The following is a 23,368-nucleotide window of genomic DNA, read 5'->3' as shown; positions in this document are numbered from 1 at the left end:
CCTCCTCTTTTCAATATGCTCTCTATTACTTTAACTTCTTCATACTTCTGTGTGCTTTCAGACAATATTTTCTTTTTCCACATTTCCATTTCTTTTTCCTTTTCCTCCTCCTTCCTTTTCATTTCCCGCTGCTCCATACGCAACACTCTCTCTGCTATCGCTTTCATTCTTTCTGCTTCTTTCTTTCTCTCCTACAGTCTCTCCCTCATCCTCTCCTGCTCCTCCCTACTCTCCTTTCTTTCCTTCTTTCTCCCCCGTGTTTCTTGCTCCTACTGTCTAATCAGGTTGCTTCGTACTTCTCTTAGTTCAGCCAATCTTTCCTCCAGCATCTCTCCCTCCACCTATGATAGCCGTCCTTCCTCTGTGTTACTCACCTCAGTCCCTGTCAGTGTGTTTTCCATTCCCTCCTCTTTAGTGTCACTCGGAGTTTTAGGAGTACCTGTGCTGCTATCCATTCATTTGGTCCTATGCTTGCAACTAGTTCTCCACTTTTCTTCCCTCCCCCCGTACCGTCCTGTGTTGTGTTGAACTCTGGCACGCCCGTTGCTGCCGCCCCCCCCTCTGGTAGCTATCCTTAGGGGCGTAGGGTGGAGAGCTGTATGCGGGGTTTGAATACCCCTCAGCAGCTGTTAATTGTGGCCTAGCGGCTTCTCTTAATTCCGTCACTGGGTACAATCCTCCCTCCTCTTTTTTTACTACCTTCGCTAGAGGCATATCGTCTGTCCCTTCCTTCTCCATCTTTACTTCTGATACTGCAACCGGTCCTCCTTCGTGCCCTCCTCCACACGTGGGGCATTGCTTTTTGCCGTGCTCATGTCCCCATCTTCTTCCTTCATCTCCTTACCCTCCTTTGTTTCTTTGCACCCCTTCTCTGTTGCCCATTCCATAGTAAACATCCCTGTTGCTCCTGGCCTGAATCCCTGGGACATTCTCCACAAGTTAAATATCTCTACATGATGAGCTAATTTCTTCCCTTTGTATGTGTTATGTATGAACGTCAACAGCGAGTGTTGGGCGTATGGGTGAAAGCTGCCGTTAGGCGGCCATGGTGTCGTCATTTTGTTGTCTGTTCCTTGTGTCCAATCTATACTATACTTGATAAGTTTCTCCTTGTGGGGTGATAGTGTCTTACAGATGTGTTGGAGGGGGGTAGTTAGAGCTTTTCCCCACCCCCCGTATCCTGACCCGTGAGACATTGCTATGTTATATTTCAACTTCTGCAGTAACCAACTTCTTTACCTGGCACCGTAATTGGGGACTTCCGACCGTCCGCTGAAATGTAAGGCAGTGCAAATGTACAGTTCTTTTCCTCTATTTGTTTTTCCTCGTGTTTCTTTTCTTTGATATCACTTGTATGCCCCCTGCGGCCGCGGCGCACGGAGCCACCTGCGGCTGCATGCCCTGTGTGACGTGCTAGTACAGCCGCCCCACCTTTCCTTTCCCCTTTTCAAACCTCTCCCTCCCCTTTTCAACCACCTTGCTCACGTGAACGGTGTTCTCCGTGCGCGGCCACCTTTCCCCTCTTTGCCCTCCCCTTATCGAGCGGTGCCGGCGTTCTCCGTGTGCGGCCTCCCCACCTCTTCTACGCCTCCCCCTCCACGATACTTATTCCCTGGCCACTCCTTTTACCAACAAGGTGTGTTCGCGGTGTCCTATGGAAGCCCTACGGGTGACGTCACCAACTTCTTCAAACTATTACTGGTATGAACTTCTATATATTGAGAGAGCGCGCGATATGTTTTAACTCTTTGTCCCCGTCAACGCCACAGCTGTCCTCTTGTTATGCCCGGAACAAGGTAACCAACAATAAACTCTTAATCGAACTGCACATGCTGCGTCACTTCGCGTGTGATACGCACCTCGCCGGGGGTGCTTAACCAGCCAATTATCTTCCGCACTCGGCAACAACCTAGCTACCTCCTATGGGAAAACATCATCTACCTAATGAGCTTCAACACTCAATTAGTAGGGATCCTTATCTACTCATTGATCCAAAACGCCAATTCATAGGAAAGCCACACCCCTTTCCTACAGGTGCCCACGATCTAGACAAATCAGTACCTTCGAGCAACCGCACGTGGTACCTTCTGGCTCCACCCACCCTGCTTCTGTGATGCGGTAGGAGACGGCGCTTGTGCCTGTCCCTCTACGACTCACTCGTCTGTCAACATTTATTAATCAAATCTTTGCAACACACTGTAAAAACACCTCTCGCCGCCCGTATTACAATTCCTCCCCCCTCCCTCAGAATGTCACATTGCTTGTTGGGTGTGTCATACTCACCAAGTTCCCTTGGTGCGGGGCCGCTCGACTGCGTGCTCCCCTCCAAGCGGCTCGCCACCTCCCCTCGTCTGGACCACGTCTGGTCACTCGCCGACCGCGGGCGGGATACTTCTCAATCGGCTCCCGATGGCCAATATCCGGACTGCGCTGTCCGGTCTTCTCGCAGTTCTGTGATGGTCCTGTAGTCCTCAAAAGGGGGCCACGGCGGAGGGGGCCGTGCTGCCGGGTCACCTCGCTGCAAGGGCCTTGGAATGAAGTTCCTAGGAGATAGACCTCAAACAGATCTCAGCAGTGCCTCCAACTTGTCGGGGTGATTCTCCCAGGGCCGGCAGAGCCGTCCGCAGGCCTCTGGGCTGGGGAGGCCCCAACTCCTCCCGTGTACCCAAAAGGAGTATGAGACACACACAAGAAGCAAGGTGGTTCTGCTGTTTATTATAACAACGGGTCTCGGATCGTATGCATCCAATGAGACTCTCACTCTTAGTGGGGCTCGCAGGCCCTTTTTACGGCAGTATGACGCGCTACTCGCGTCACCTGGGAAAGTTAGCACAAAACCTATCACCACTCTGGATTGGTTCCCCAAGTGGTAGGGTTAGTATAGGTAACATATGGAAAGAAATATTGGTGGTTGCGGATGGGTCAGGTGGTACACTTGGGTTGTCCCTTGCAGTTGTTACTTTAGAATTGTTACAGGGGGACCCTTGGTGATTTGATTGGTTAAGGGTAATGGCGTCAGTAATAAGCCCCCCTGGATTCTGATTGGTTCTCCTGTGAGCCCCCAAGCCTGGGACCATCGTCGTTCCCAGCTTGCGGTGTACCTGTCATTAGCAACAATGTGCAACTATGTGTTTGTGCAGGCAACAGACAGGTCTGCTCATGGCTTGTGAGCGGGTCTTTCCCATCGCTGTAGGTGTCCATCTTGCCGCTTCATTGTTGCAACCTGTGTCCCAGACATGGGACCCTGGCGACTTTCTGTCTCGTGAGCTTGGCACTTTGTCAGTTCAGCTTGGTCACGTGTGGGGAGACCGTAACTGGAGCATTACATTTGTATTTCGTTTCTGTGGGCTTGGCATTTTACAGGTATAACCTTGGCGCTGGGCTTGCGGGATGTGGGTTGCAACATTGTGGCCTTGGCTGTGAGCTCTCGCCGGGGACTTGTTCTGCATGGTCAGCACTTGTACTCTTGTTCTGGGAGGATTTTCATTGCTAGGCTCCTGCCTGGGGACTCTTGCTTGCGGCCTACTCGGGCCTAGTTCATGGGTGGCGGTACATAATCCATGGTATGGAGGTCGCGGGTTGACAGGGTGTCACAAGCAGCATTAGATATACATGATGGTATCGTCATAGGGGTGGGTGGCGGGAGAAGCGTCAGCAAGCATATACACGAGCTATTCAGGCGTCTTGCATTTCTGCCGTGCTGTAAAAAGGCCTATGTGAAAAATAACAACGAAGCACGTCAGTGGGTGTGTTAGTCACCTACATCATAGCACTGTGTATGTTCTTCGTGTAGGTTGGTGTGTGAGTGACCAGTGTGCATGGTGGCACGTGTGTTCTTGGCAGTTGGCTATGTCGTTATGGCATCTCTAACGGTGTGGATACTTGCGGCTGTTGTTCTAGTCGAGCTCATCCATGTCGCAGGCGTCGGCTTGAGCCGGGCGGGCTGGTGCCGGGCGTGCTGGTGGGCATACTCCTCTTATGTGTACGTTTCTGAACCAGGGTATTTTGTCATCTGGTAAGTAGACAAACTCGTCTCGTGGGGGTTGTCTGGGTCGTGATCCTCTAGGCCATGGTCTGGATGAGATTGGGGGAGGGTATTGTCCCATTCTCCCACTTCACAGCGCTTCTGTGAATGGCCTGCCTACAGCGGCTGCTTCGCCCGGCAGGGTCAGACATGTCGGGCACGGCAGCCACGACAGGCAGACACATAATATGCCGGTCTGGAAACATGGGTGCCGGTGAGCTTACCGGCACCCTTGTCTCTGGACTGGCAAACTTATAATGAGGCCCATTCCTTTGCTATTTGCTTGCGGTAAAGTGATGGGTGTGCCAAGGGGGCTGGGTGCCACCACCATTCCGCATTGCTGGCTTTGGAACAGTTCTGGAAGGATTCTCGTTCTCAGCCACCATACCCGTAAGGTTTGCAGGGGCTAATCACTGCAAGCAAATATTTTTCTCTTTCCATTTTAGGGGAACTCCAGGTATTGGCAGTACACCCGGATCCTAACACTATGGCACACATATTTACAAACCAGCTGCATGAATTATCCCCAAGATTAGCATGACATGTTAGATATTTCAATATCCACACGGTGAGGGGTTATTCAAAGCATGAACACTTCTGGTAACCTTCAGGCACCCTTGTAGAGCAGAATAGCTCAAAGCACAGGCAGCAGCTACCAAACGTAAGTTATGTTTGCCATGGATCTGGTCTTCCTCACAGTACCAGCGGTTGCAGAAGTGGAACCCTTAAAGCAGTCTCTTCTGCAGGCCACAAGCAGTAAATCAATAATCTGAGGAGGACAAGTCTAACAGAGGCCCAGTCTGCCTCATGATGCAATGTGGTGCCCACCGTGGTACCCGACGCGGTTCCCAACCTTGGGCTTGATTCATGGAAAAGTATGCAGAGATCAACTTGCTGACTCTTTGGAGCATGCGTGCAAAGATTTTTCTGCACACTCTGCTATTCATGGAATTATTCGCTCAAAGTAATCGTAAACGCGAGTCCTGGCCAGAACGCCCCAGACACCCCCCCATGCAAAGCAAAAACAGCCAGTAACAGCTACCTTTGCATGCTCCTCCAGGTTCAAATACATGCACCCTTAAAACAGTGCATGGGGTCCCTCGCAAGCAATCCTGCATCTCAGGGCCCCTGTGCAGGGTCCCCGTAACTGTTATCGGCACCCCGACAACATGCGTACGATTTAGCGTAACTCTGAAAATATGTGTGCGAACCCTGGTAAAACATTCCTGCACACGATAAACTGCGTCTGTGTACCCCTAAATTAGATTAGAACACTGGCTGCATACACGCACTGTTAGGGAGAATTCTCTGTTTAGGCTGAATTTCCTAACCTAGTGAGTCCCCCAGCAGCTTTGCTGGATTTCTGGAGTTTGTTTTTTTCCATCTTGCCAAGAGGGAGTCTCTTTTTCTCCCACTCTTGGACATGAATGTGTGTAATTCCTTTGAATGTCAATGTGTTCTATGGGCTATGGGGTCTTTTACTCCATAGGGTCTCATATGTTTTGCTATGTCTGTTACACTGCACCCTCCGTGCCGTAGCACTGGGGCGTCCTAGCGGACCTCCATCATAGACTCCAAACCCGGGGACTGACTACTGTCTCCCCGGGCATGTAAAGTGACCATTGGCTTTACTAGACCTAAATTTACTAACAGAACTAGTACAAACCATCCTATTGTGGACGTACTAGTAGTGGTAATTCGACCCCGAACATAACCCTATGGGATTTTTCCCATTGTTGGAGATTGATACTTTTCCTCGTTAATCTCTAGCGTACCACCGGTTTACTTATCTTAAATAAGTCTATCGGATGGTATTTTCTGCCAGAACTCGGTTTTTAAAATGGCGTCTGTGTTCGTCTCTGTGACTCCTAAACCAAAAGATTGAGCCCTTTGTTCCACTTTTGGCGGGCTTCTGTACAGAGACCCTCCAAAGTGGTGCCATTCTGTCTGGGTTACCACAGGGGTGTGGGAGGGGGTTTAGGCACCCTGGACTGAGTTGCCTTGCCAACTCCAGTCACACTCTGGTGTGATTGGCCCAAGTGGTGAGCCACACCGCTCACCACTTAGCATGTTTTGATTGACAGCTAGGCTGAATGAATGGGGGTTTTCTGCATAAAAGCAGGGCTTTTGGGACTGGATCTTTAGAAGCCGCCACAGGACCTAAGAATCCGACAAGGGTAACGCTGAGCCGACCTGCAACGACAACCTCCGGTGGAGCCCTGCGGAACGGACTCACCACTTCCCGACGACAGAGGAGATCTCCCTGCCGGAGAGTCTCTTCCCCTGACTGGTGGGAACAACCAGTCCCCTTTGCTTTTTCTTCGCTCCAGGACGCAGTGGTCGAATTGCCCATGCAGAGCACCTCGGCAACCGGATAGCCACTACCCCTGTAAAGCGACCAAAAGATGGTGCCTTGTGACGGAGCACTCCGCGGCTGGTCTCTTCCCTGGTGGTGCACCGGACTTCACTTTTCTTCGACGACGAGATCATCTCTACTCTTGGCAAAGACCCGACGTGCATCCACTACCAGGAACAACTGCCCCCGCCGGAGCTGTCTCTCCACAAACAAGGTACCGTGTCCGCCTGGCTTCCCTTTCTGCCGGATCGAGTGAGGTGTCTTAATCCTCGCCTTTCCATTGGGTCGCCTCCAAGCTTTCTTTAACGTGTTGTTCTGAACTGGTCCAATCTTTCCATAACAATTTTGCGATAAAGACTCGAAGCGCATTTCCACTGAGACACTTTTTGGGACATATCGCCTTGCCTCTCTCCGAGTGGGCCTGGCCTCTGAACTTTGTGATCTGCAGTAGACCTTGCCTTACATTTCTCCAAAAAGTATTGGTACCGAGTTGACTTCATAACCTGCCTTATTTTTCTCTCCCGAGTACCATCTAGGTTAAAGCATACACCTCTGTCTGCAAATAGGTGATGCCGGTGAACCTAGACTTGCCAAACTATTGTTAGGGGGATTGATCTTTTTCTTCGTATAGTAATTGTGATTGAAGTTGTTTGCCGTATTAGTGCCAGAGTGTTTTCCGTAGATGTGTTGTTATAAATAAATACCTTTATATCTTTACACCGAAGCCTTGTTCCGTGTTTGCTTGTTCTACTGTGTAGATTGCCCTATATTGTATACTCCACATACTGCCTAACTCTTCTTGAGGGAAGTCTGACTGCTCAGCCGCAGCTACCAAGTGAATCTGTGTTGTACAGACTGCTACCAAGTGGGTTTACTGCCAAACACCTGTAGTCCTAAATCTTTTGCAGTGGTCCCAGAGGGAACTGCACAGGTTTCCGCCTAACACTGGTGTACAGCGGTGGGATTTGTATCGAGTATACAGTTTAGAGTGCTTTTCGACACTTTAGGATAACTAACCACAAAGCTTAGCACTAAAACGCAACTTTCAAAAACATGTCTACTATGGAAGCTTACAGTCAAGAATCCTTGTCAGGTGAAAATACTGAGGGTTTACGAGCTCTCTGTAGGCAAGAGAATCTTTCTGTAAGAGGCAAGAAGTTAGAACTGATTGTGAGATTGCTGGAAAACCAAAGTCTGGGTACTGGTTCAGAGGGACCAACTTCTCCAGCAGATGTAGATAACAGTGATGGTGTTGATCTAAATCGTAATTCTGACGATAGTGATGAAGAGGCTGACGAGGAAGGAGAGGCTAACGAAACTGTCTCCCCTGCTCCTCTACCTGCCTTACCAGCTGTACCTACGGGGCCCATACCAGGTCCCACATGTAACCCTGCTTATTTTGAACTTGAAAAAATGAAGCTCGAATTAGAATACAAACGGTTCTTGGCTCAATCGGAACAAAACCAAGAGCTCGAGTTCAGACGGATGAATGCCCAGGCTGAGCGGAAGCAAGCTGAGTTAAGACTCAGGGAAATAGAACTTAATCACGAGTTAGAGATGAAAAAGTTGTCTGTGGAAAATGCTTCTCTCTCCTCTGGTTCCTCTAGATGCCGAAGGAATTAGTGGGTATGTATGAACCGAGATTGGATGTGTTGGATTGGTTAAAACTGTTTGAGTACAATCATGGGCTCCAGGACATCACCGGGAATGATTTACCTCTCTGGCTGTTCTCTAGGCTCCCGTTGCGACTGATGTGGTAATGGAGTTGGGGTAGGCGGATAAGACGGATTACGAAAGTGTGAAACTAGCTTTGATAGCTAGATTTGGGAAGACCCCTTCCCAGTATCTTAAGAGGTTTAGAACCCTCAAAAAGCATGATGGTACCCCTTGGGCTACCTGGGTGAGTGAAGGGTTGTAAAACTTAGAGGGATGGATTAAGGGTTACAAAGTGAACACTTATGAGGGTATGAAGAATCTTTTTATGTTGGAGTCGATTTATGATGCCTGTTCTCCTGAGCTCAGACAGCACTTGGCTGATTCGAAGGAAGTGGATTCCCGGAAGCTAGCTAAGGCTGCTGACTTATGGGTTGCCAACAGGGCTACTCATAAGGATTCTGGGGCAACTCAGAAGAAGCATGAGGGAAAACAGCCTAAAAAAGACTCAAAAGAGAATTCGAATAACTCAAAATCCAAAGAGGGCCCCAAACAAAACCAGAAGGGTAAGCCACAAGGAAAACCGTAGCAGAATAGTGTCTCTTCTGGTGTCAAACCGGAAGGAGGCCAGAACAAGCCACCATTCCAAAAAGCATTCAGTAAATGCTTTGTTTGTGGCTCGACTGCCCACGTGAAAGGAGATCCCAGATGTAAGGGTAAACCTTCAGGGGTCCAGCTTTTCTCCTTAGCCTTCGCTCCAGAGGAGGAAGTCCAAATGGCAAGTGGAAACTTTCTACTGCTAGCTGACGAACCCATTGGAGTCTCAGCCAGCGTTTCTTTAGTATCTCTGGGGTTGTGGGAACAACAGAATTTAGATGTCTATAATTCTATACCCGATAATACTAAAGAGTATTATAAGGACAGTGTCCAGGTGAATGGTCAGGAGACTCCAGCATAACTGTGGTGGATAAATCGTTTTTTCAGGCTGAGGATGTTGCTAAGGCACCCAAACGCCTCACCAAGTTAGCTGGAGGGCCTTTGCAGATGCTTCCCCAATTACCAGTTCTCATCCAGTGTAACGACATGACTGTGAAGATACCTGTCAGCATACAGAGTGAGGTACCAGGACGCGTACTGTTGGGTAACGATTTGAAAACTCTCGGAGTTGTATCACATACTCCCAGACCTCCTAGTAAACGGTTACAGGAGCTAACCAGACCCGCAAGAGAGAGGACCATGCGCGGTACTCTCGAGGAGATGATGAAGAAAGAGATCACTCCTGCTCCACTGGAATTGTCGGCAGCTGTCTCGAAGAAATCAGAAGCGAAAGGGAAACCTAAGACTTCTACCCCGAAACCAGCAGCCAGCATTTCAGTGCAGCCAACACGGACTTCCCCGCGGTTGTCCAAAGTTACACCCGTAACTCCACCTCCAGCTGCGGCTGAGAGGGAGGTACAACCCTGTGTGGTAGAATTAGACTCTGAGGAGGAGCTAATAGAAGGCCAGGAACTCATTGGAGATCTGGATCCTGTTGACCATCCTGAGCTGCAGTCTTTACTGGCAGAAGGTGGACCCAGCAGGGCAGACTTCAGTAAGGGACAGAGAGAATGTCCAACTCTGGAAGGTCTTCGCCACCAGGCAGAAGCTCAGGCTGAAGGGCAAGAGCCTGGGAAATACAGGTTGCACTGGGAAGATGGCCTCTTCTACAGTGAACCGACCGAGTCTGAACCTGGAGACTACGAGCGGCTTGTAGTACCCGAAGAGAACAGACCACAGTTCTTGCAGTAAGCCCATGAGATTCCTTTGGCTGGTCACTTGAGTTTCAAGAAGACTAAGGAAAGGCTATCTCTCTACTTCTATTGGCCAAAGATGGGGGCCGAAGTAGAAAAACACTGCAGGAGCTGCCACACCTGCCAGACCTCTGGTAAGGTTGTCTCCAAGAATGTGGCACCTTTAGTGCCTCTCCCAGTTGTGGGAGAGGCACTAAAGGTGAGAGTAGGGATTGACATTGTTGGTCCCCTTGATCCTCCAACCTCCTCAGGCAACAGGTTTATACTTGTTGTAGTAGACCATGCTACTAGGTATCCTGAGGCAATTCCTATGAGGACTGTTACAGCTCCGGCTGTGGCTAAGGCCCTCCTTGGTATTTTTACTAGGGTCGGGTTTCCTAAGGAAGTAATCTCTGACAGGGGGTCAAACTTTATGTCCCACTACATGAAAGCCATGTGGAAAACCTGTGGAGTTACTTACAAGTTCTCAACAGCTTACCACCCACAAGCCAATGGATTGGTAGAACGGTTCAACCGAACCATGAAGAGCATGATAGGTGCTTTTGAGGAACCCCTTAAGCGTAAGTGGGACCTTCTACTGCCATGCCTTCTCTTTGCTTATAGAGAAGTCCCTCTGGAGGGAGTAGGTTATTCTCCCTTCGAACTTCTCTATGGTCATCCCGTCAGAGGTCCATTGGCCCTGATTAAGGAGGGGTTGGAGAGTGCTCCTTCCCCCAAGCCAGTCAGAGTGACTGACTACGTGATAGGTCTCCGGAGGAGAATGTCGCACATAATGACAGAAGCAAGCGATAACTTGAAAGCTGGACAAGCATTGGTCAAGCACTGGCACGATCAAAAGGCTAACATGGTTGAGTTTGCTCAAGACCAGCTCGTTCTCGTTATGATCCCAACAAGGCAGAGGGCCTTGCAAGACAAATGGATGGGACCCTTCAGAGTTGTGGGTTAACTCGGAGAGGTTAACTATCTGGTGGACTTGGGCAATCCCAAGGAGGCTCCGACAGACTTCCACACCAACCGACTCAAAGCGTATGTCTCACGACCTGATGTAGGAGCGTTGCTTCTAGCATCATCCGAGGAAGAAGAAGAGAGTGAAGCTCTTCCGGATCTCCTCAGAGGCTTGCCTTTAGACGAACAAATTGAAGGAGTAAATCTCTCCTCCAATCTGACACCCGAGCAACAAGAAGAGTGCAAATTCATGTTGAATCAGTTTGCCTCTCTGTTCTCGCTTTCACCAGGCTTGACCCCTTGGGGCCAGCATGACATACTCACTGGTGACTGTCTGCCAGTCAAATGCAGAGGATACCGAATGTCAGAACACGCACGAACCCACATCAAAGGTGAGGTCAGCAAGATGCTTGATCTCGGGGTAATAGAGGCCTCTACTAGTCCATGGTCTAGCCCAGTTGTGTTAGTACCAAAGGCCGGATCTAAAAAGCTTAGATTCTGCATGGATTATAGAGCTCTTAATGCAGTCACCAAGACTGATGCCCACCCTTTGCAAAGAACAGATGAGTTGGTGGATAAACTTGGCGCCGCCAAGTTCCTCAGCACATTTGACTTGACGTCAGGCTATTGGCAAATAGCCCTGACAGACCATGCCAAGGAGAAAACTGCATTTTCGACCCCCGTTGGCTTATACCAATTTAAGGTAATGCCTTTCGGATTGAAGAATGCACCTGCTATGTTTCAACGGATGGTAAACCAGGTTCTGAATGGGATGGAGGACTTCTGCATGGAATACTTGGATGACATTGCAGTGTTCAGCAATTCCTGGGAAGAACATGTAACCCACCTGAGAGATGTTTTGCAGGCTCTTGGACGAGCCAATCTCACCATAAAGGCGAGTAAATGCCAAATTGGACAGAGTAAGGTAGTCTATCTTGGACATGAGGTAGGAGGTGGAGAAATAAGGCCTTTGCTCAGTAAGATTGAAGCTGTGCAAAATTGGACAACACCTACTACTCAAACCCAAGTGAGAGCTTTCCTCGGCCTCACTGGGTATTACAGGAATTTCATCGAGAACTATGGGACCATAGCTTCTCCACTGAATGTCATCTCCTCGCCCAAATTTCCTAAAAAGGTTAGATGGAACGAGGAGTGCAATCAGGCTTTTGAAAACCTGAAAAAGGCTCTTTGCCAAGCCCCAGTACTCAGAGCTCCTGATTACCGCCAACACTTCATTGTGCAGACAGATGCTTCAAAAGTAGGAATAGATGCCGTACTCAGTCAACTGGATGGGAAAGGTAGGGAGAACCCCGTTTGCTTCATCAGCCGCAAGCTGAAGGATCCTGAAACAAGGTGGACAACAATCGAAAGAGAGTGCTTTGCTATCGTGTGGGCTCTGAAGAAGTTTAGGCCGTACTTGTATGGTTCTACTTTTGTCATTCAGACTGACCACCAACCCTTGAGATGGTTAATGCAAATGAAAGGGGAAACACGAAACTATTGAGATGGTCGATCTGCCTGCCAGGGTTTGATTTCACCATTGAGCACAGGTCAGGGTGTCACCACCAAAATGCTGATGGTCTCTCTAGAATGTATGTCATCGACTAGAGGTATGAGATTCATCCAGGAGTGGATTAAATCCTCCTGTCCCTTAGTCTGGGGGGGGGGGGCGAGTGCTAGGGAGAATTCTCTGTTTAGGCTGAATTTCCTAACCTAGTGAGTCCCCCAGCAGCTTTGCTGGATTTCTGGAGTTTGTTTTTTTCCATCCTGCCAAGAGTGAGACTCTTTTTCTCCCACTCTTGGACATGAATGCGTGTAATTCCTTTGAATGTCAATGTGTTCTATGGGCTATGGGGTCTTTTACTCCATAGGGTCTCATATGGTTTGCTATGTTTGTTACACTGCACCCTCCGTGCTGTAGCACTGGGGCATCCTAGCGGACCTCCATCATAGACTCCATACCCGGGGACTGACTACTGTCTCAGCGGGCATGTAAAGTCACCATTGGCTTTACTAGACCTGAATTTACTAACAGAACTAGTACAAACCATCCTATTGTGGACGTACTAGTATGGGTAATTCGATTACTCATGGGTCTGTTATTCGAGGGGGCACTGTCCCGTCCCCCCTCGTCGAGTTTTGGCTGGTGGCAGTGGAAACTACTTGTTATGTTCGACCCCGAACATAACCCAATGGGATTCTTCCCATTGTTGGAGATTGATACTTTTCCTCGTTAATCTCTAGCATACCACCGGTTTACTTATCTTAAATAAGTCTATCGGATGGTATTTTCTGCCAGAACTCGGTTTTTAAAATGGCGTCTGTGTTCGTCTCTGTGACTCCTAAACCAAAAGGTTGAGCCCTTTGTTCCACTTTTGGCGGGCTTCTGTACAGAGACCCTCCAAAGTGGTGCCATTCTGTCTGGGTTACCACGGAGGTGTGGGAGGGGGTTTAGGCACCCTGGACTGAGTTGCCTTGCCAACTCCAGTCGCACTCTGGTGTGATTGGCCCAAGTGGTGAGCCACCCCGCTCACCACTTAGCGTGTTTTGATTGACAGCTAGGCTGAATGAATGGGGGTTTTCTGCATAAAAGCAGGGCTTTTGGGACTGGATCTTTAGAAGTCGCCACAGGACCTAAGAATCCGACAAGGGTAACGCTGAGCCGACCTGCAACGACGACACCTCCGGTGGAGCCCTGCGGAACCGACTCACCACTTCCCGACGACAGAGGAGATCTCCCTGCCGGAGAGTCTCTTCCCCTGACTGGTGGGAACAACCAGTCCCCTTTGCTTTTTCTTCGCTCCAGGACGCAGTGGTTGAATTGCCCGTGCAGAGCACCTCGGCAACCGGATAGCCCTTACCCCTGTACCAAAAGGTGGTGCCTTGTGACGGAGCACTCCGTGGCTGGTCTCTTCCCTGGTGGTGCACCGGACTTCACTTTTCTTCGACGAGATCATCTCTACTCTTGGCAAAGACCCGACGTGCATCCACCACCAGGAACAACTGCCCCCGCTGGAGCTGTCTCTCCACAAACAAGGTACCGTGTCCGCCTGGCTTCCCTTTCTGCCGGATCGAGTGAGGTGTCTTAATCCTCACCTTTCCATTGGGTCGCCTCCAAGCTTTCTTTAACGTGTTGTTCTGAACTGGTCCAATCTTTCCATAACAATTTTGCGATAAAGACTCGAAGCGCATTTCCACTGAGACACTTTTTGGGACATATCGCCTTGCCTCTCTCCGAGTGGGCCTGGCCTCTGAACTTTGTGATCTGCAGTAGACCTTGCCTTACTTGCCTTCCATTTGTCCAAAAAGTATTGGTACCGAGTTGACTTCATAACCTGCCTTATTTTTCTCTCCCGTCCTAACGAATACTAGAGTACCATCTAGGTTAAAGCATACACCTCTGTCTGCAAATAAGTGATGCCGATGAACCTAGACTTGTCAAACTATTGTTAGGGGGATTGATCTTTTTCTTCGTATAGTAATTGTGATTGAGGTTGTTTGCCATATTAGTGCCAGAGTGTTTTCCATAGATGTGTTGTTATAAATAAATACCTTTATATCTTTACACCGAAGCCTTGCTCCGTGTTTGCTTGTTCTACTGTGTAGATTGCCCTATATTGTATACTACACATACTGCCTAACTCTTCTTGAGGGAAGTCTGACTGCTCAGCCGCAGCTACCAAGTGAATCTGTGTGGTACAGACTGCTACCAAGTGGGTTTACTGCCAAACACCTGTAGTCCTAAATCTTTTGCAGTGGTCCCAGAGGGAACTGAATAGGTTTACGCCTAACACGCACCCCTACATCCAACACCCAATCTTACCTCTGCGTGGTACATCCTAGGTGCAAGTGTCTGTACGCCTGCCTTCGGGTGGTGGATGGTATGAGGGATTTGTGTGGCCATTTCCCCACCAAGAGGTTGCGTGGTCAGATCCATGAATATGATATGGCATTTATAACGCACCTATACACAAGTGTTTGAAAGCGCAAGATACATATTGTTCCACGCAATAACGGGCGTGAGATGGACTGTCTGTGTGCCGTCCCTCCCAATGCCCTCCTTTTCCCTTGTTCTTTCTCATTTTCTGCATTCTGCCCCCTACCCTGACCTCTTCACAAGCCATGCCCACGTTGTGTGGTGTCTCGCGCAGGGCACTCGGCTTCTTGAAGTGACATGTAGAGCCTTCGTGAGGTCCACACAAAGTACAAAAAAGTCCCATGCAGTCAATTCCATGAATTGACAAACAAGATTTTTCACGCAGTTTTGTGCACAAAGTCCCAATTTTCTATGCAGATAATCCACAATTTGGGGCCAATATGTGCACTTCGCTGTGCAAAGAAAAGTACATGTCTTTTAGAATAAATACCTGTAGAATCCAGTGCATTCTCGCAGCATGAAAATTACCTGCTTGTGTAAATTCATTTATTTTAGGCAGTTAGAGTGGCTAGATTAGTCGAAAATGTTGATTCCTTTCGTATCCTGCTCTGCAGGACTACAACGGCAAAATCTCCCAGTGTGTTAAGTAAAGTGTAATATAAAGCATAGACCTTAAACACACACTTTACACACTTCAATTTACACTCCAGTGATTTGGCAAATCATCGCATTAGTGTATTAAGAGCAGGGCTCAGCTCACCTGTGTTACAGGTCTGACTGTGGCAGTGAGGGAGAGCAAGACAGTAGCCCTAGGTCATGTGACCATCCCAAAGTAAATACCCTACTGCACAACCAGGCAGTCTAGGAGAGGTTCAAGCCTGGGTCATGGGCCATCTGGATTTTGCTTTTAAAACGTAAATAAATCAATAAACTAGAAGGGTTATTGAAGGTAAGTCCCTCTTTAAGCACACTCCAGAGTGAATGCAACCTTCTAGGGAAATAAAACAGAAAATAGCTTTGCAAGGATAACAAGGTTGAATTGTACAGAATACAAAATATCAGCAAACGACTCTGCTGCTTGGGAACATTCGACTGTCAGAATGCATGTTCAAGCTTTTGAGGGGCCACAGCGTCATAGGTGACATCACATATATGGTCTAAACCAGGGGTGCACAACTGATTTTGACAGAGGGCCGAAAGTACCCTACATGATGGCTATAGTGGGCCGAAAAGTAAATGTGGGTGGGGCGGTAGGCGTGGCCTGGCAGGAGGCTTTTTCAACCCCTAATTTTTATTAAACACTATGCCCCATAGCCCCTCCCCCTCAAGCAAACACTATGCCCCATGGCTCCCACCCCTCATGCAAACACTATGCCCCAAGGCCCCCACCCCTCAAGCAAACACTATGCCCCATGGCCCCCACTCCCCAACCAAACACTATGCCCCATGGCCCCCACCCCCCATGAAACACTATGCCCCAAGACACCCCCCCTCAAGCAAACACTATGCCCCATGACACCCCCCCTCATGCAAACACTATGCCCCAAGTCCCCCACCCCTCAAGCAAACACTATGCACCATGGCCCCCACTCCCCAACCAAACACTATGCCCCATGGCCCCCATCTCTCATGCAAACACTATGCCCCAAGACACCCCCCTCAAGCAAACACTATGCCCCATGACACCCCCCTCAAGCAAACACTATGCCCCATGGCCCCCACTCCCCAACCAAACACTATGCCCCATAGCCACCATCCCTCATGCAAACACTAGGCCCCAAGACACCCACCCCTCATGCAAACACACTGTCCCATGGCCCCCACTCCCCAACCAAACACTATGCCCCATGACACCCACCCATCATGCAAACACTATGCCCCAAGACACCCACCCCTCAAGCAAACACTATGCCCCATGGCACCCCCCTCATGCAAACACTATGCCCCAAGGCCCCCACTCCCCAACCAAACACTATGCCCCACGGCCCCCACCCCTCATGCAAACACTAGGCCCCAAGGCACCCACCCCTCATGCAAACACTATGTCCCATGGCCCCCACTCCCCAACCAAACACTATGCCCCATGACACCCACCCCTCATGCAAACACTATGCCCCAAGACACCCACCCCTCAAGCAAACACTATGCCCCATAGCCCCCACTCCCCGACCAAACACTATGCCCCATGACACCCACCCCTCATGCAAACACTATGCCCCAAGACACCCACCCCTCATGCAAACACTATGCCCCATGACACCCACCCCTCATGCAAACACTATGCCCTAAGACACCCACCCCTCATGCAAACACTATGCCCCAAGACACCCACCCCTCATGCAAACACTATGCCCCATGACACCCACCCCTCATGACACTATGCCCCAAGACACCCCCCCTCAAGCAAACACTATGCCCCATGACACCCCCTTCAAGCAAACACTATGCCCCAAGTCCCCCACCCCTCAAGCAAACACTATGCCCCATGGCCCCCACTCCCCAACCAAACACTATGCCCCATGGCCCCCACCCCTCATGCAAACACTATGCCCCAAGACACCCCCCCTCAATCAAACACTATGCCCCATGACACCCCCCCTCATGCAAACACTATGCCCCAAGGCCCCCACCCCTCAAGCAAACACTATGCCCCATGGCCCCCACTCCCCAACCAAACACTATGCCCCATGACACCCATCCCTCATGCAAACACTATGCCCCAAGACACCCACCCTAAAGCAAATACTATGCCCCATAGCCCCCACTCCCCGACCAAACACTATGCCACATGACACCCACCCCTCATGCAAACACTATGCCCCAAGACACCCACCCCTCATGCAAACACTATGCCCCATGACACCCACCCCTCATGCAAACACTATGCCCCAAGACACCCACCCCTCATGCAAACACTATGCTCCAAGACACCCACCCCTCAAGCAAACACTATGCCCCATGCCACCAAGCATGCACCATGCATACATACTCATACAGACCCCAACCCCCCACCCCTGTATACAAACTAACAAGCATACACCATGCACCCATACAGACCCGAACCCCCCACCCCCAACTCAGCACACAAACCCACAAGCATACACCATGCACCCATACAGACCCGAACACCCCACCCCCAACTCAGCACACAAACCCACAAGCATACACCATGCACCCATACAGACCCGAACCCCCCCACCCCCAACTCACCATACAAACTCACAAGTATACACCATGCATCCATACAGACCCGAACCCCCCCACCCCCAACTCAGCACACAAACTCACAAGCATACACCATGCACCCATACAGACCCGAACCCCCCCACCCCCAACTCACCATACAAACTCACATGCATACACCATGCATCCATACAGACCTGAACCCCCGCACCCTCCAACTCACCAAACAAACTCACAAGCATGCACGCATACAGACCCGGACCCCCCACCCCCACATCTCAACATACACTTCACTTGCACACAAACACATTCAGGCAGACCCGACACACACCCCACCCCCGCATCTCAACACACACTGCACTTGCACACAAACACATTCAAGCAGACCCGACACACACCCCACCCCTGCATCTCAACATACACTGAACTTGCACACAAACACATTCAGGCACACCCGACCCCCACACCCCCTCCGCCATCTCAACACACACTGCACTTGCACACAAACACATTCAAGCAGACCCGACACACACCCCACCACCGCATCTCAAAATACACTGAACTGGCACACAAACACATTCAGGCAGACCCGACCGCCCCCCCCCGCATCTCAACATACAATCCACTTGCACACAAACACATTCAGGCAGACGCGACACACACCCCACCCCCGCATCTCAACATACACTGAACGTGCACACAAACACATTCAGGCAGACCCGACCCCCACACCCCCTCCGCATCTCAACACACACTGCACTTGCACACAAACACATTCAGGCAGACCCGACACACACCCCACCCCCGCATCTCAACATACACTGAACTTGCACACAAACACATTCAGGCAGACCCGACACACACACCCCCTCCGCATCTCAACATACAATCCACTTGCACACAAACACATTCAGGCAGACCCGACACACACCCCAGCCCCGCATCTCAACATACACTGAACTTGCACACAAACACATTCAGGCAGACCCGACACACACACCCCCTCTGCATCTCAACATACACTGCAGACATACAAATACAAACACACCCATACACACGCGACACACCCCCACCTCCGCATCTCAACATACATACAAAAACAAAAAAACACAGTCAGGACGGACCCGAGACAGACACACACAATCATACAGCCCCCCCCCCCCCCCAAATGTACTTACCCAGACGTGCTGGAAAGCTGGCGAGGCTGCTGGCACTATCGCTGGCGTGGCAAGCAAGGCTGAAATGCCTTCCGGCATCAAGCCTTTCTGGCCACGCCAGCCGTAGTGCTGGCACTCCATTGGTGCAGCACACACGCACTACATGGCTCGTAGGAGCAGCGTGGTTCGTGTGCACTGAACCAATGAGGGCCAGTGTTTTGTCCGCCCGAAAGACAACAAAGACTTTCCTAATGGAGGGCGGCCGATGCTGCTTGCGGGCCGCCCTCCATTAGGAAAGTCTTTGTGCCTCGCGGGCTGGACAAAACGGCATGGCGGGCCGCAACTGGCCCGCGTGCCGTATGTTGTGCACCCATGGTCTAAACCCACCCAATTGATTGGAGGATGCCTTATACATGATCCTTCTCCATGCGGGATGCCAGCCCGCTATTAGTTGGTTTCTCTGCCGCCTGTCAGGCACCATGTGGGTCAGCTAAGCTCATCCTTTCTGTGGGTGAAGGTCAGGTTGCTCAAGAGACTTACATTGTTAAATATAAACTAGCATACTAAGCTTGCTCCTATGACTGTGCCATGCACCTGGGAGACTTGGGACTCAGTGCCGCCAGGGGGGAAGGTAGGAAGAAATACAGTCATACTGACCCACACATTCTGGGCTTTGTTAATACTACACCTCCCGAACTCAAGCAGCACACGCTTACCTTGATCTACAATGTATCCCTCCCTGTACCTCGTGTTACAAAGGATTTATTTTATGCTGAGGTGCGAAACAGCCTTGCATGTTTAGATCTTTTATGGTCACTTGATTTGTGCTAGGACAGTGGGGTTGCTCGATTATCATGGAATGCAGGGATGTGGGGGTCCGGTCAGTGGTGTGGCTCTGAGTCTGGGCTGGCTGGGTGGGGGTTAGAAGCCTGCTGGTAGCTTGGTTGTGATGAATGGGCACTGTGCGGAACCTGGTGTCTCACACTCTTGGAGGGTGCATTCCTCCGAAAGATACTAAATGTTTGCAACAATGAAGGGACATGGGGAAAGTGGACTTCCGTGAGAACTGGCGGTGCAAGTCGGACCTGGCAGGCAGAAAGGCCCCCGCGAGCACAGCATGTCGGATGCACCGCTACCGTTATAAACGGCGCTGGTGCATCCAACCTCCCCATTCACATTTAGCCCTATGGAGCATGAATGGGGAGTAATGGATTCCAGCCTGTGGCAATGGGGACATACAGGGCCCTCCAAGGTCGGAATGGCCCTGTATGTCCCCATTGCCAGAGGCTGGAAAAAACACAACTCCGCCGGCAGCCATGCCTGTGTGACCGGCATGGCTACCGCCAGGGTTGTAATGAGGCCCAATGTTTTAAAGGCTGTGTTTCAGGAGTTTACTAACAAAACCTCATACATACAGACCTGGAATCTACTGCAGTAGCTGTTCTCCCCACTCTGCATTGACTTCAAAAAGGTACATATGATTTGAAGAAAACAACTTGATTGTGCATCACTGGCAGCACACCTAAAAAAAAGGTTATACAAATATTTAAAGACGCTCAACCATGTGATTGCATGCCAACATTACACTGCAGACAACACATAAGATGTAGATCTATACAAAAAACATGCAAAACAATAGTGGGGATTTAGTTAATTACTTCTGACACCCCAGGTAAGTGGTGCTGTATAAACACAGTTATGTAATATTAACTGGGTAGGTTTGGGTATGTGCATTAAAGAGAATCATGCACACACTTAGACATTTAAAGCATATTGGATAATATATAAATGGACAATAAGTAGAGTGTGTGTCTTAAGCAAAGGTTACATTTTCTGTGTTCTATGCACTTGCTCCTCATTCCCCCGGCATAGCTCCTGCCTAATTGGTGATGCCTGATGCAAAATTTGCTCCTGGTCATGAAATCCTTTCACGCCTGCAATTGTAACCACCAATTTTCTCTAAGACGCCAAACTCTTGCTACACCACACCTACATGTCTTATGAATTGTTGGTTAATCATCCAGTTATGGCTCTTTAGTTTGTCTTTCTTTTATCTAAATTCAACTCACTAAAATGTTGTCAGTGTGCCAGAGTATCAAAATTAACTTTCACATGGCAAATTAGTACAAGCAACAGCTACATAACATGTATACAGCTATGTGAACCAACTGGTTAGCGGGTTTAAAAACGAAAGAAAACAATGTATGCTGAACATTAGGCATATATGCTGAACATTACATTGGCCACTGGCAAATGTAATTAAGAAAAAACACGGATTAAGGCAGATTGAGGTTCTACAGCACATAGAAGAGAACTGTAGATTAAGCTCATGTACGCTATATTGGAAACGCACAATAAAAGCATGCGATATACAATGCCCTATATTTAGAGAAGCCCAGCATTTGCACCTTCGAGCATGCTAAAGTATTGGTGTACGCTTCAACCCTGCTTCGACGCTAAACACCAGTTCTAACCTCCCAGAGGTTTCATCAAAATCACCATTATCCCATAAAGTATCCAGGATGATTTTGTATCCTATGATTGGAGAGGGGAAATCTGACTGAAACGCAAGCAACAAACAAGGCACATGCATTCAAAACAGAGTAATTGCAATGAGTGTGACACTGGTCAAGTAGTTGTACACAGTGAGCCTTCCAAGTATTGGAGCATGTTGAAAGTGGTCATTAGAAATATAGGAACAAACCTATGGGCAGTTAGACACATCTGCTCTGTCAATTCCCTTCTGCATCATCTTCTTAGCATCAGCTACTGATTACTTTTCAGAGTTCATAAAATAGTATATTGACCACCTAGAAAGCAAACATAAACTCATGAGAGTATTGAATCATTGTTTGGAAGAATATTTCCTGTGTAAAAATCATTTGTGGCATATAAGGGAATAGAGGCCAATAGACATTGTAATTTGGCAATGATCAGAGTGTTGTCAAGTGGGGGACTTACAAATAAAGTCTACTAATTCTCCAGTTTATTGAGGCATGTCACTTACTTTTGAAACAGGTGTCCACATCAATGTGTTCCCCATACCCACTTTGTAAAGTTTGGTCTCCCCATTGTGATGGTCTTTCTTCTATGTGCCATGATTATGGAGCTATGGTTCCGTTCGCCACTTTGTGAAGCCCTGTATCCCCCATGTGAACATGGGTATGAAATGAGCATTGTGTGACTGACCACATACACACGCATAACTGAAATTCTAAAAAAGCAAAACGAGGACTATTAGTTAATTGTGACTTACTGCTTATAATGAAAAGCAAGGAAGAGAGACAGATAGGCATGAAGAGAAGAAGGGAGAAAGAGGGAGAGAAAGAACCATTAGCACAGAGTGGCAGACCGCTTATAGCGAGCGCCTCCTCCATGGCAGATTGTAAGAAAGCAAGCTAACCATTAGCAATGTGTGGCAGACCGCTTGGAGCGAGCGCCTCCACAGTGCCTCTGATTCAAAGAAAGGAGGAGGGACATTAGAAAAGTGTGAGGCTGCTTAGAGACAGATATTTACTTAGGAGCCAAGGGAGTGGAGGGAGGTTGGAGAATTCCAAGCTGGAGTGAGAGAATTGCACAAAGAGGGTACAGACAAGACCAAGCTTTAAATGCTGGTCTAAAAATGTTAATTGGGACAATGGTGCAGTTTACATCACTAAGCCTTATGCATTATCAGACACTGAGGAGTCCTGCCTTACATTAGCTGTTCATTACCGCTTTGCATGCATGTGAGGTCTAAAAACTACTAACCCTTTAAACATATTCCCTTAGCCCCTTCATTTCAAGAGGTACAACATTCTTCGGTGAAGATGTGTCTGTGAGGCTAAGTTCTATAGTGCTTTTAATCAACTACCAATACATTCACAACCGAATCAAAACAGCCACCCCAAAATGAAGAGAATGTATTTATTACCAATCGTGTTTAGCATTAAAATCCACCACCAACATAAGTCAGTGTGGTGCTGATGTTCCCTCCGACCTAATCAGATTACCAGAAACCCAACTCATGATTGTAAAAGGCATCAGGTGCAAACCCTGGCATGCAACTAGGTTTCATCCATTTTCAAATGCCCATCCTTACACTAGCAGTTGGCTAGCTCTCTTACCGGGCAGCTGGAATGGCATAGAAGTAACTCTTGGAACACAGATTGGGCTATCAGCAATTTGGCTTATAACTGAAGTAATTTCACTATCTTCTACCAGTTATTACCAGCACAGATTTTGAGTGGGGACATGTTCCTACTACTCAAAATAAAGATTTGATGAGAAGGAGCTACATAGGAGCAGCTCCAATGTATACGTTAATATCTAGTATACAGGAACTGTGTCTGGATAACTAGAAGCTAGTACATGGCCTGCCACAAATGTTCATTTGAAATCCAA

General features: G+C 49.0%; 1 long non-coding RNA gene across 1 annotated transcript in view; it reads right to left on the bottom strand.

The window, feature by feature from the left end:
• Positions 1 to 20,498, bottom strand: part of LOC138498698 (uncharacterized) — a 51,388-nt gene extending 30,890 nt beyond the window's left edge. The window contains exon 1 of the long non-coding RNA XR_011278843.1: positions 20,405 to 20,498. This is a non-coding gene — a long non-coding RNA (uncharacterized lncRNA). The remainder of the gene's footprint in view (positions 1 to 20,404) is intronic.
• Between the last annotated feature and the right edge of the window lie 2,870 nt (positions 20,499 to 23,368).

Source organism: Ambystoma mexicanum, chromosome 5q (genome assembly GCF_040938575.1).
Source record: "Ambystoma mexicanum isolate Mex_15411 chromosome 5q, UKY_AmexF1_1, whole genome shotgun sequence".
NCBI classification, from domain to species: domain Eukaryota; kingdom Metazoa; phylum Chordata; class Amphibia; order Caudata; family Ambystomatidae; genus Ambystoma; species Ambystoma mexicanum.
Note: the sequence above shows the minus strand (reverse complement) of the source record. Positions and strands in the feature narration are given on the sequence as shown.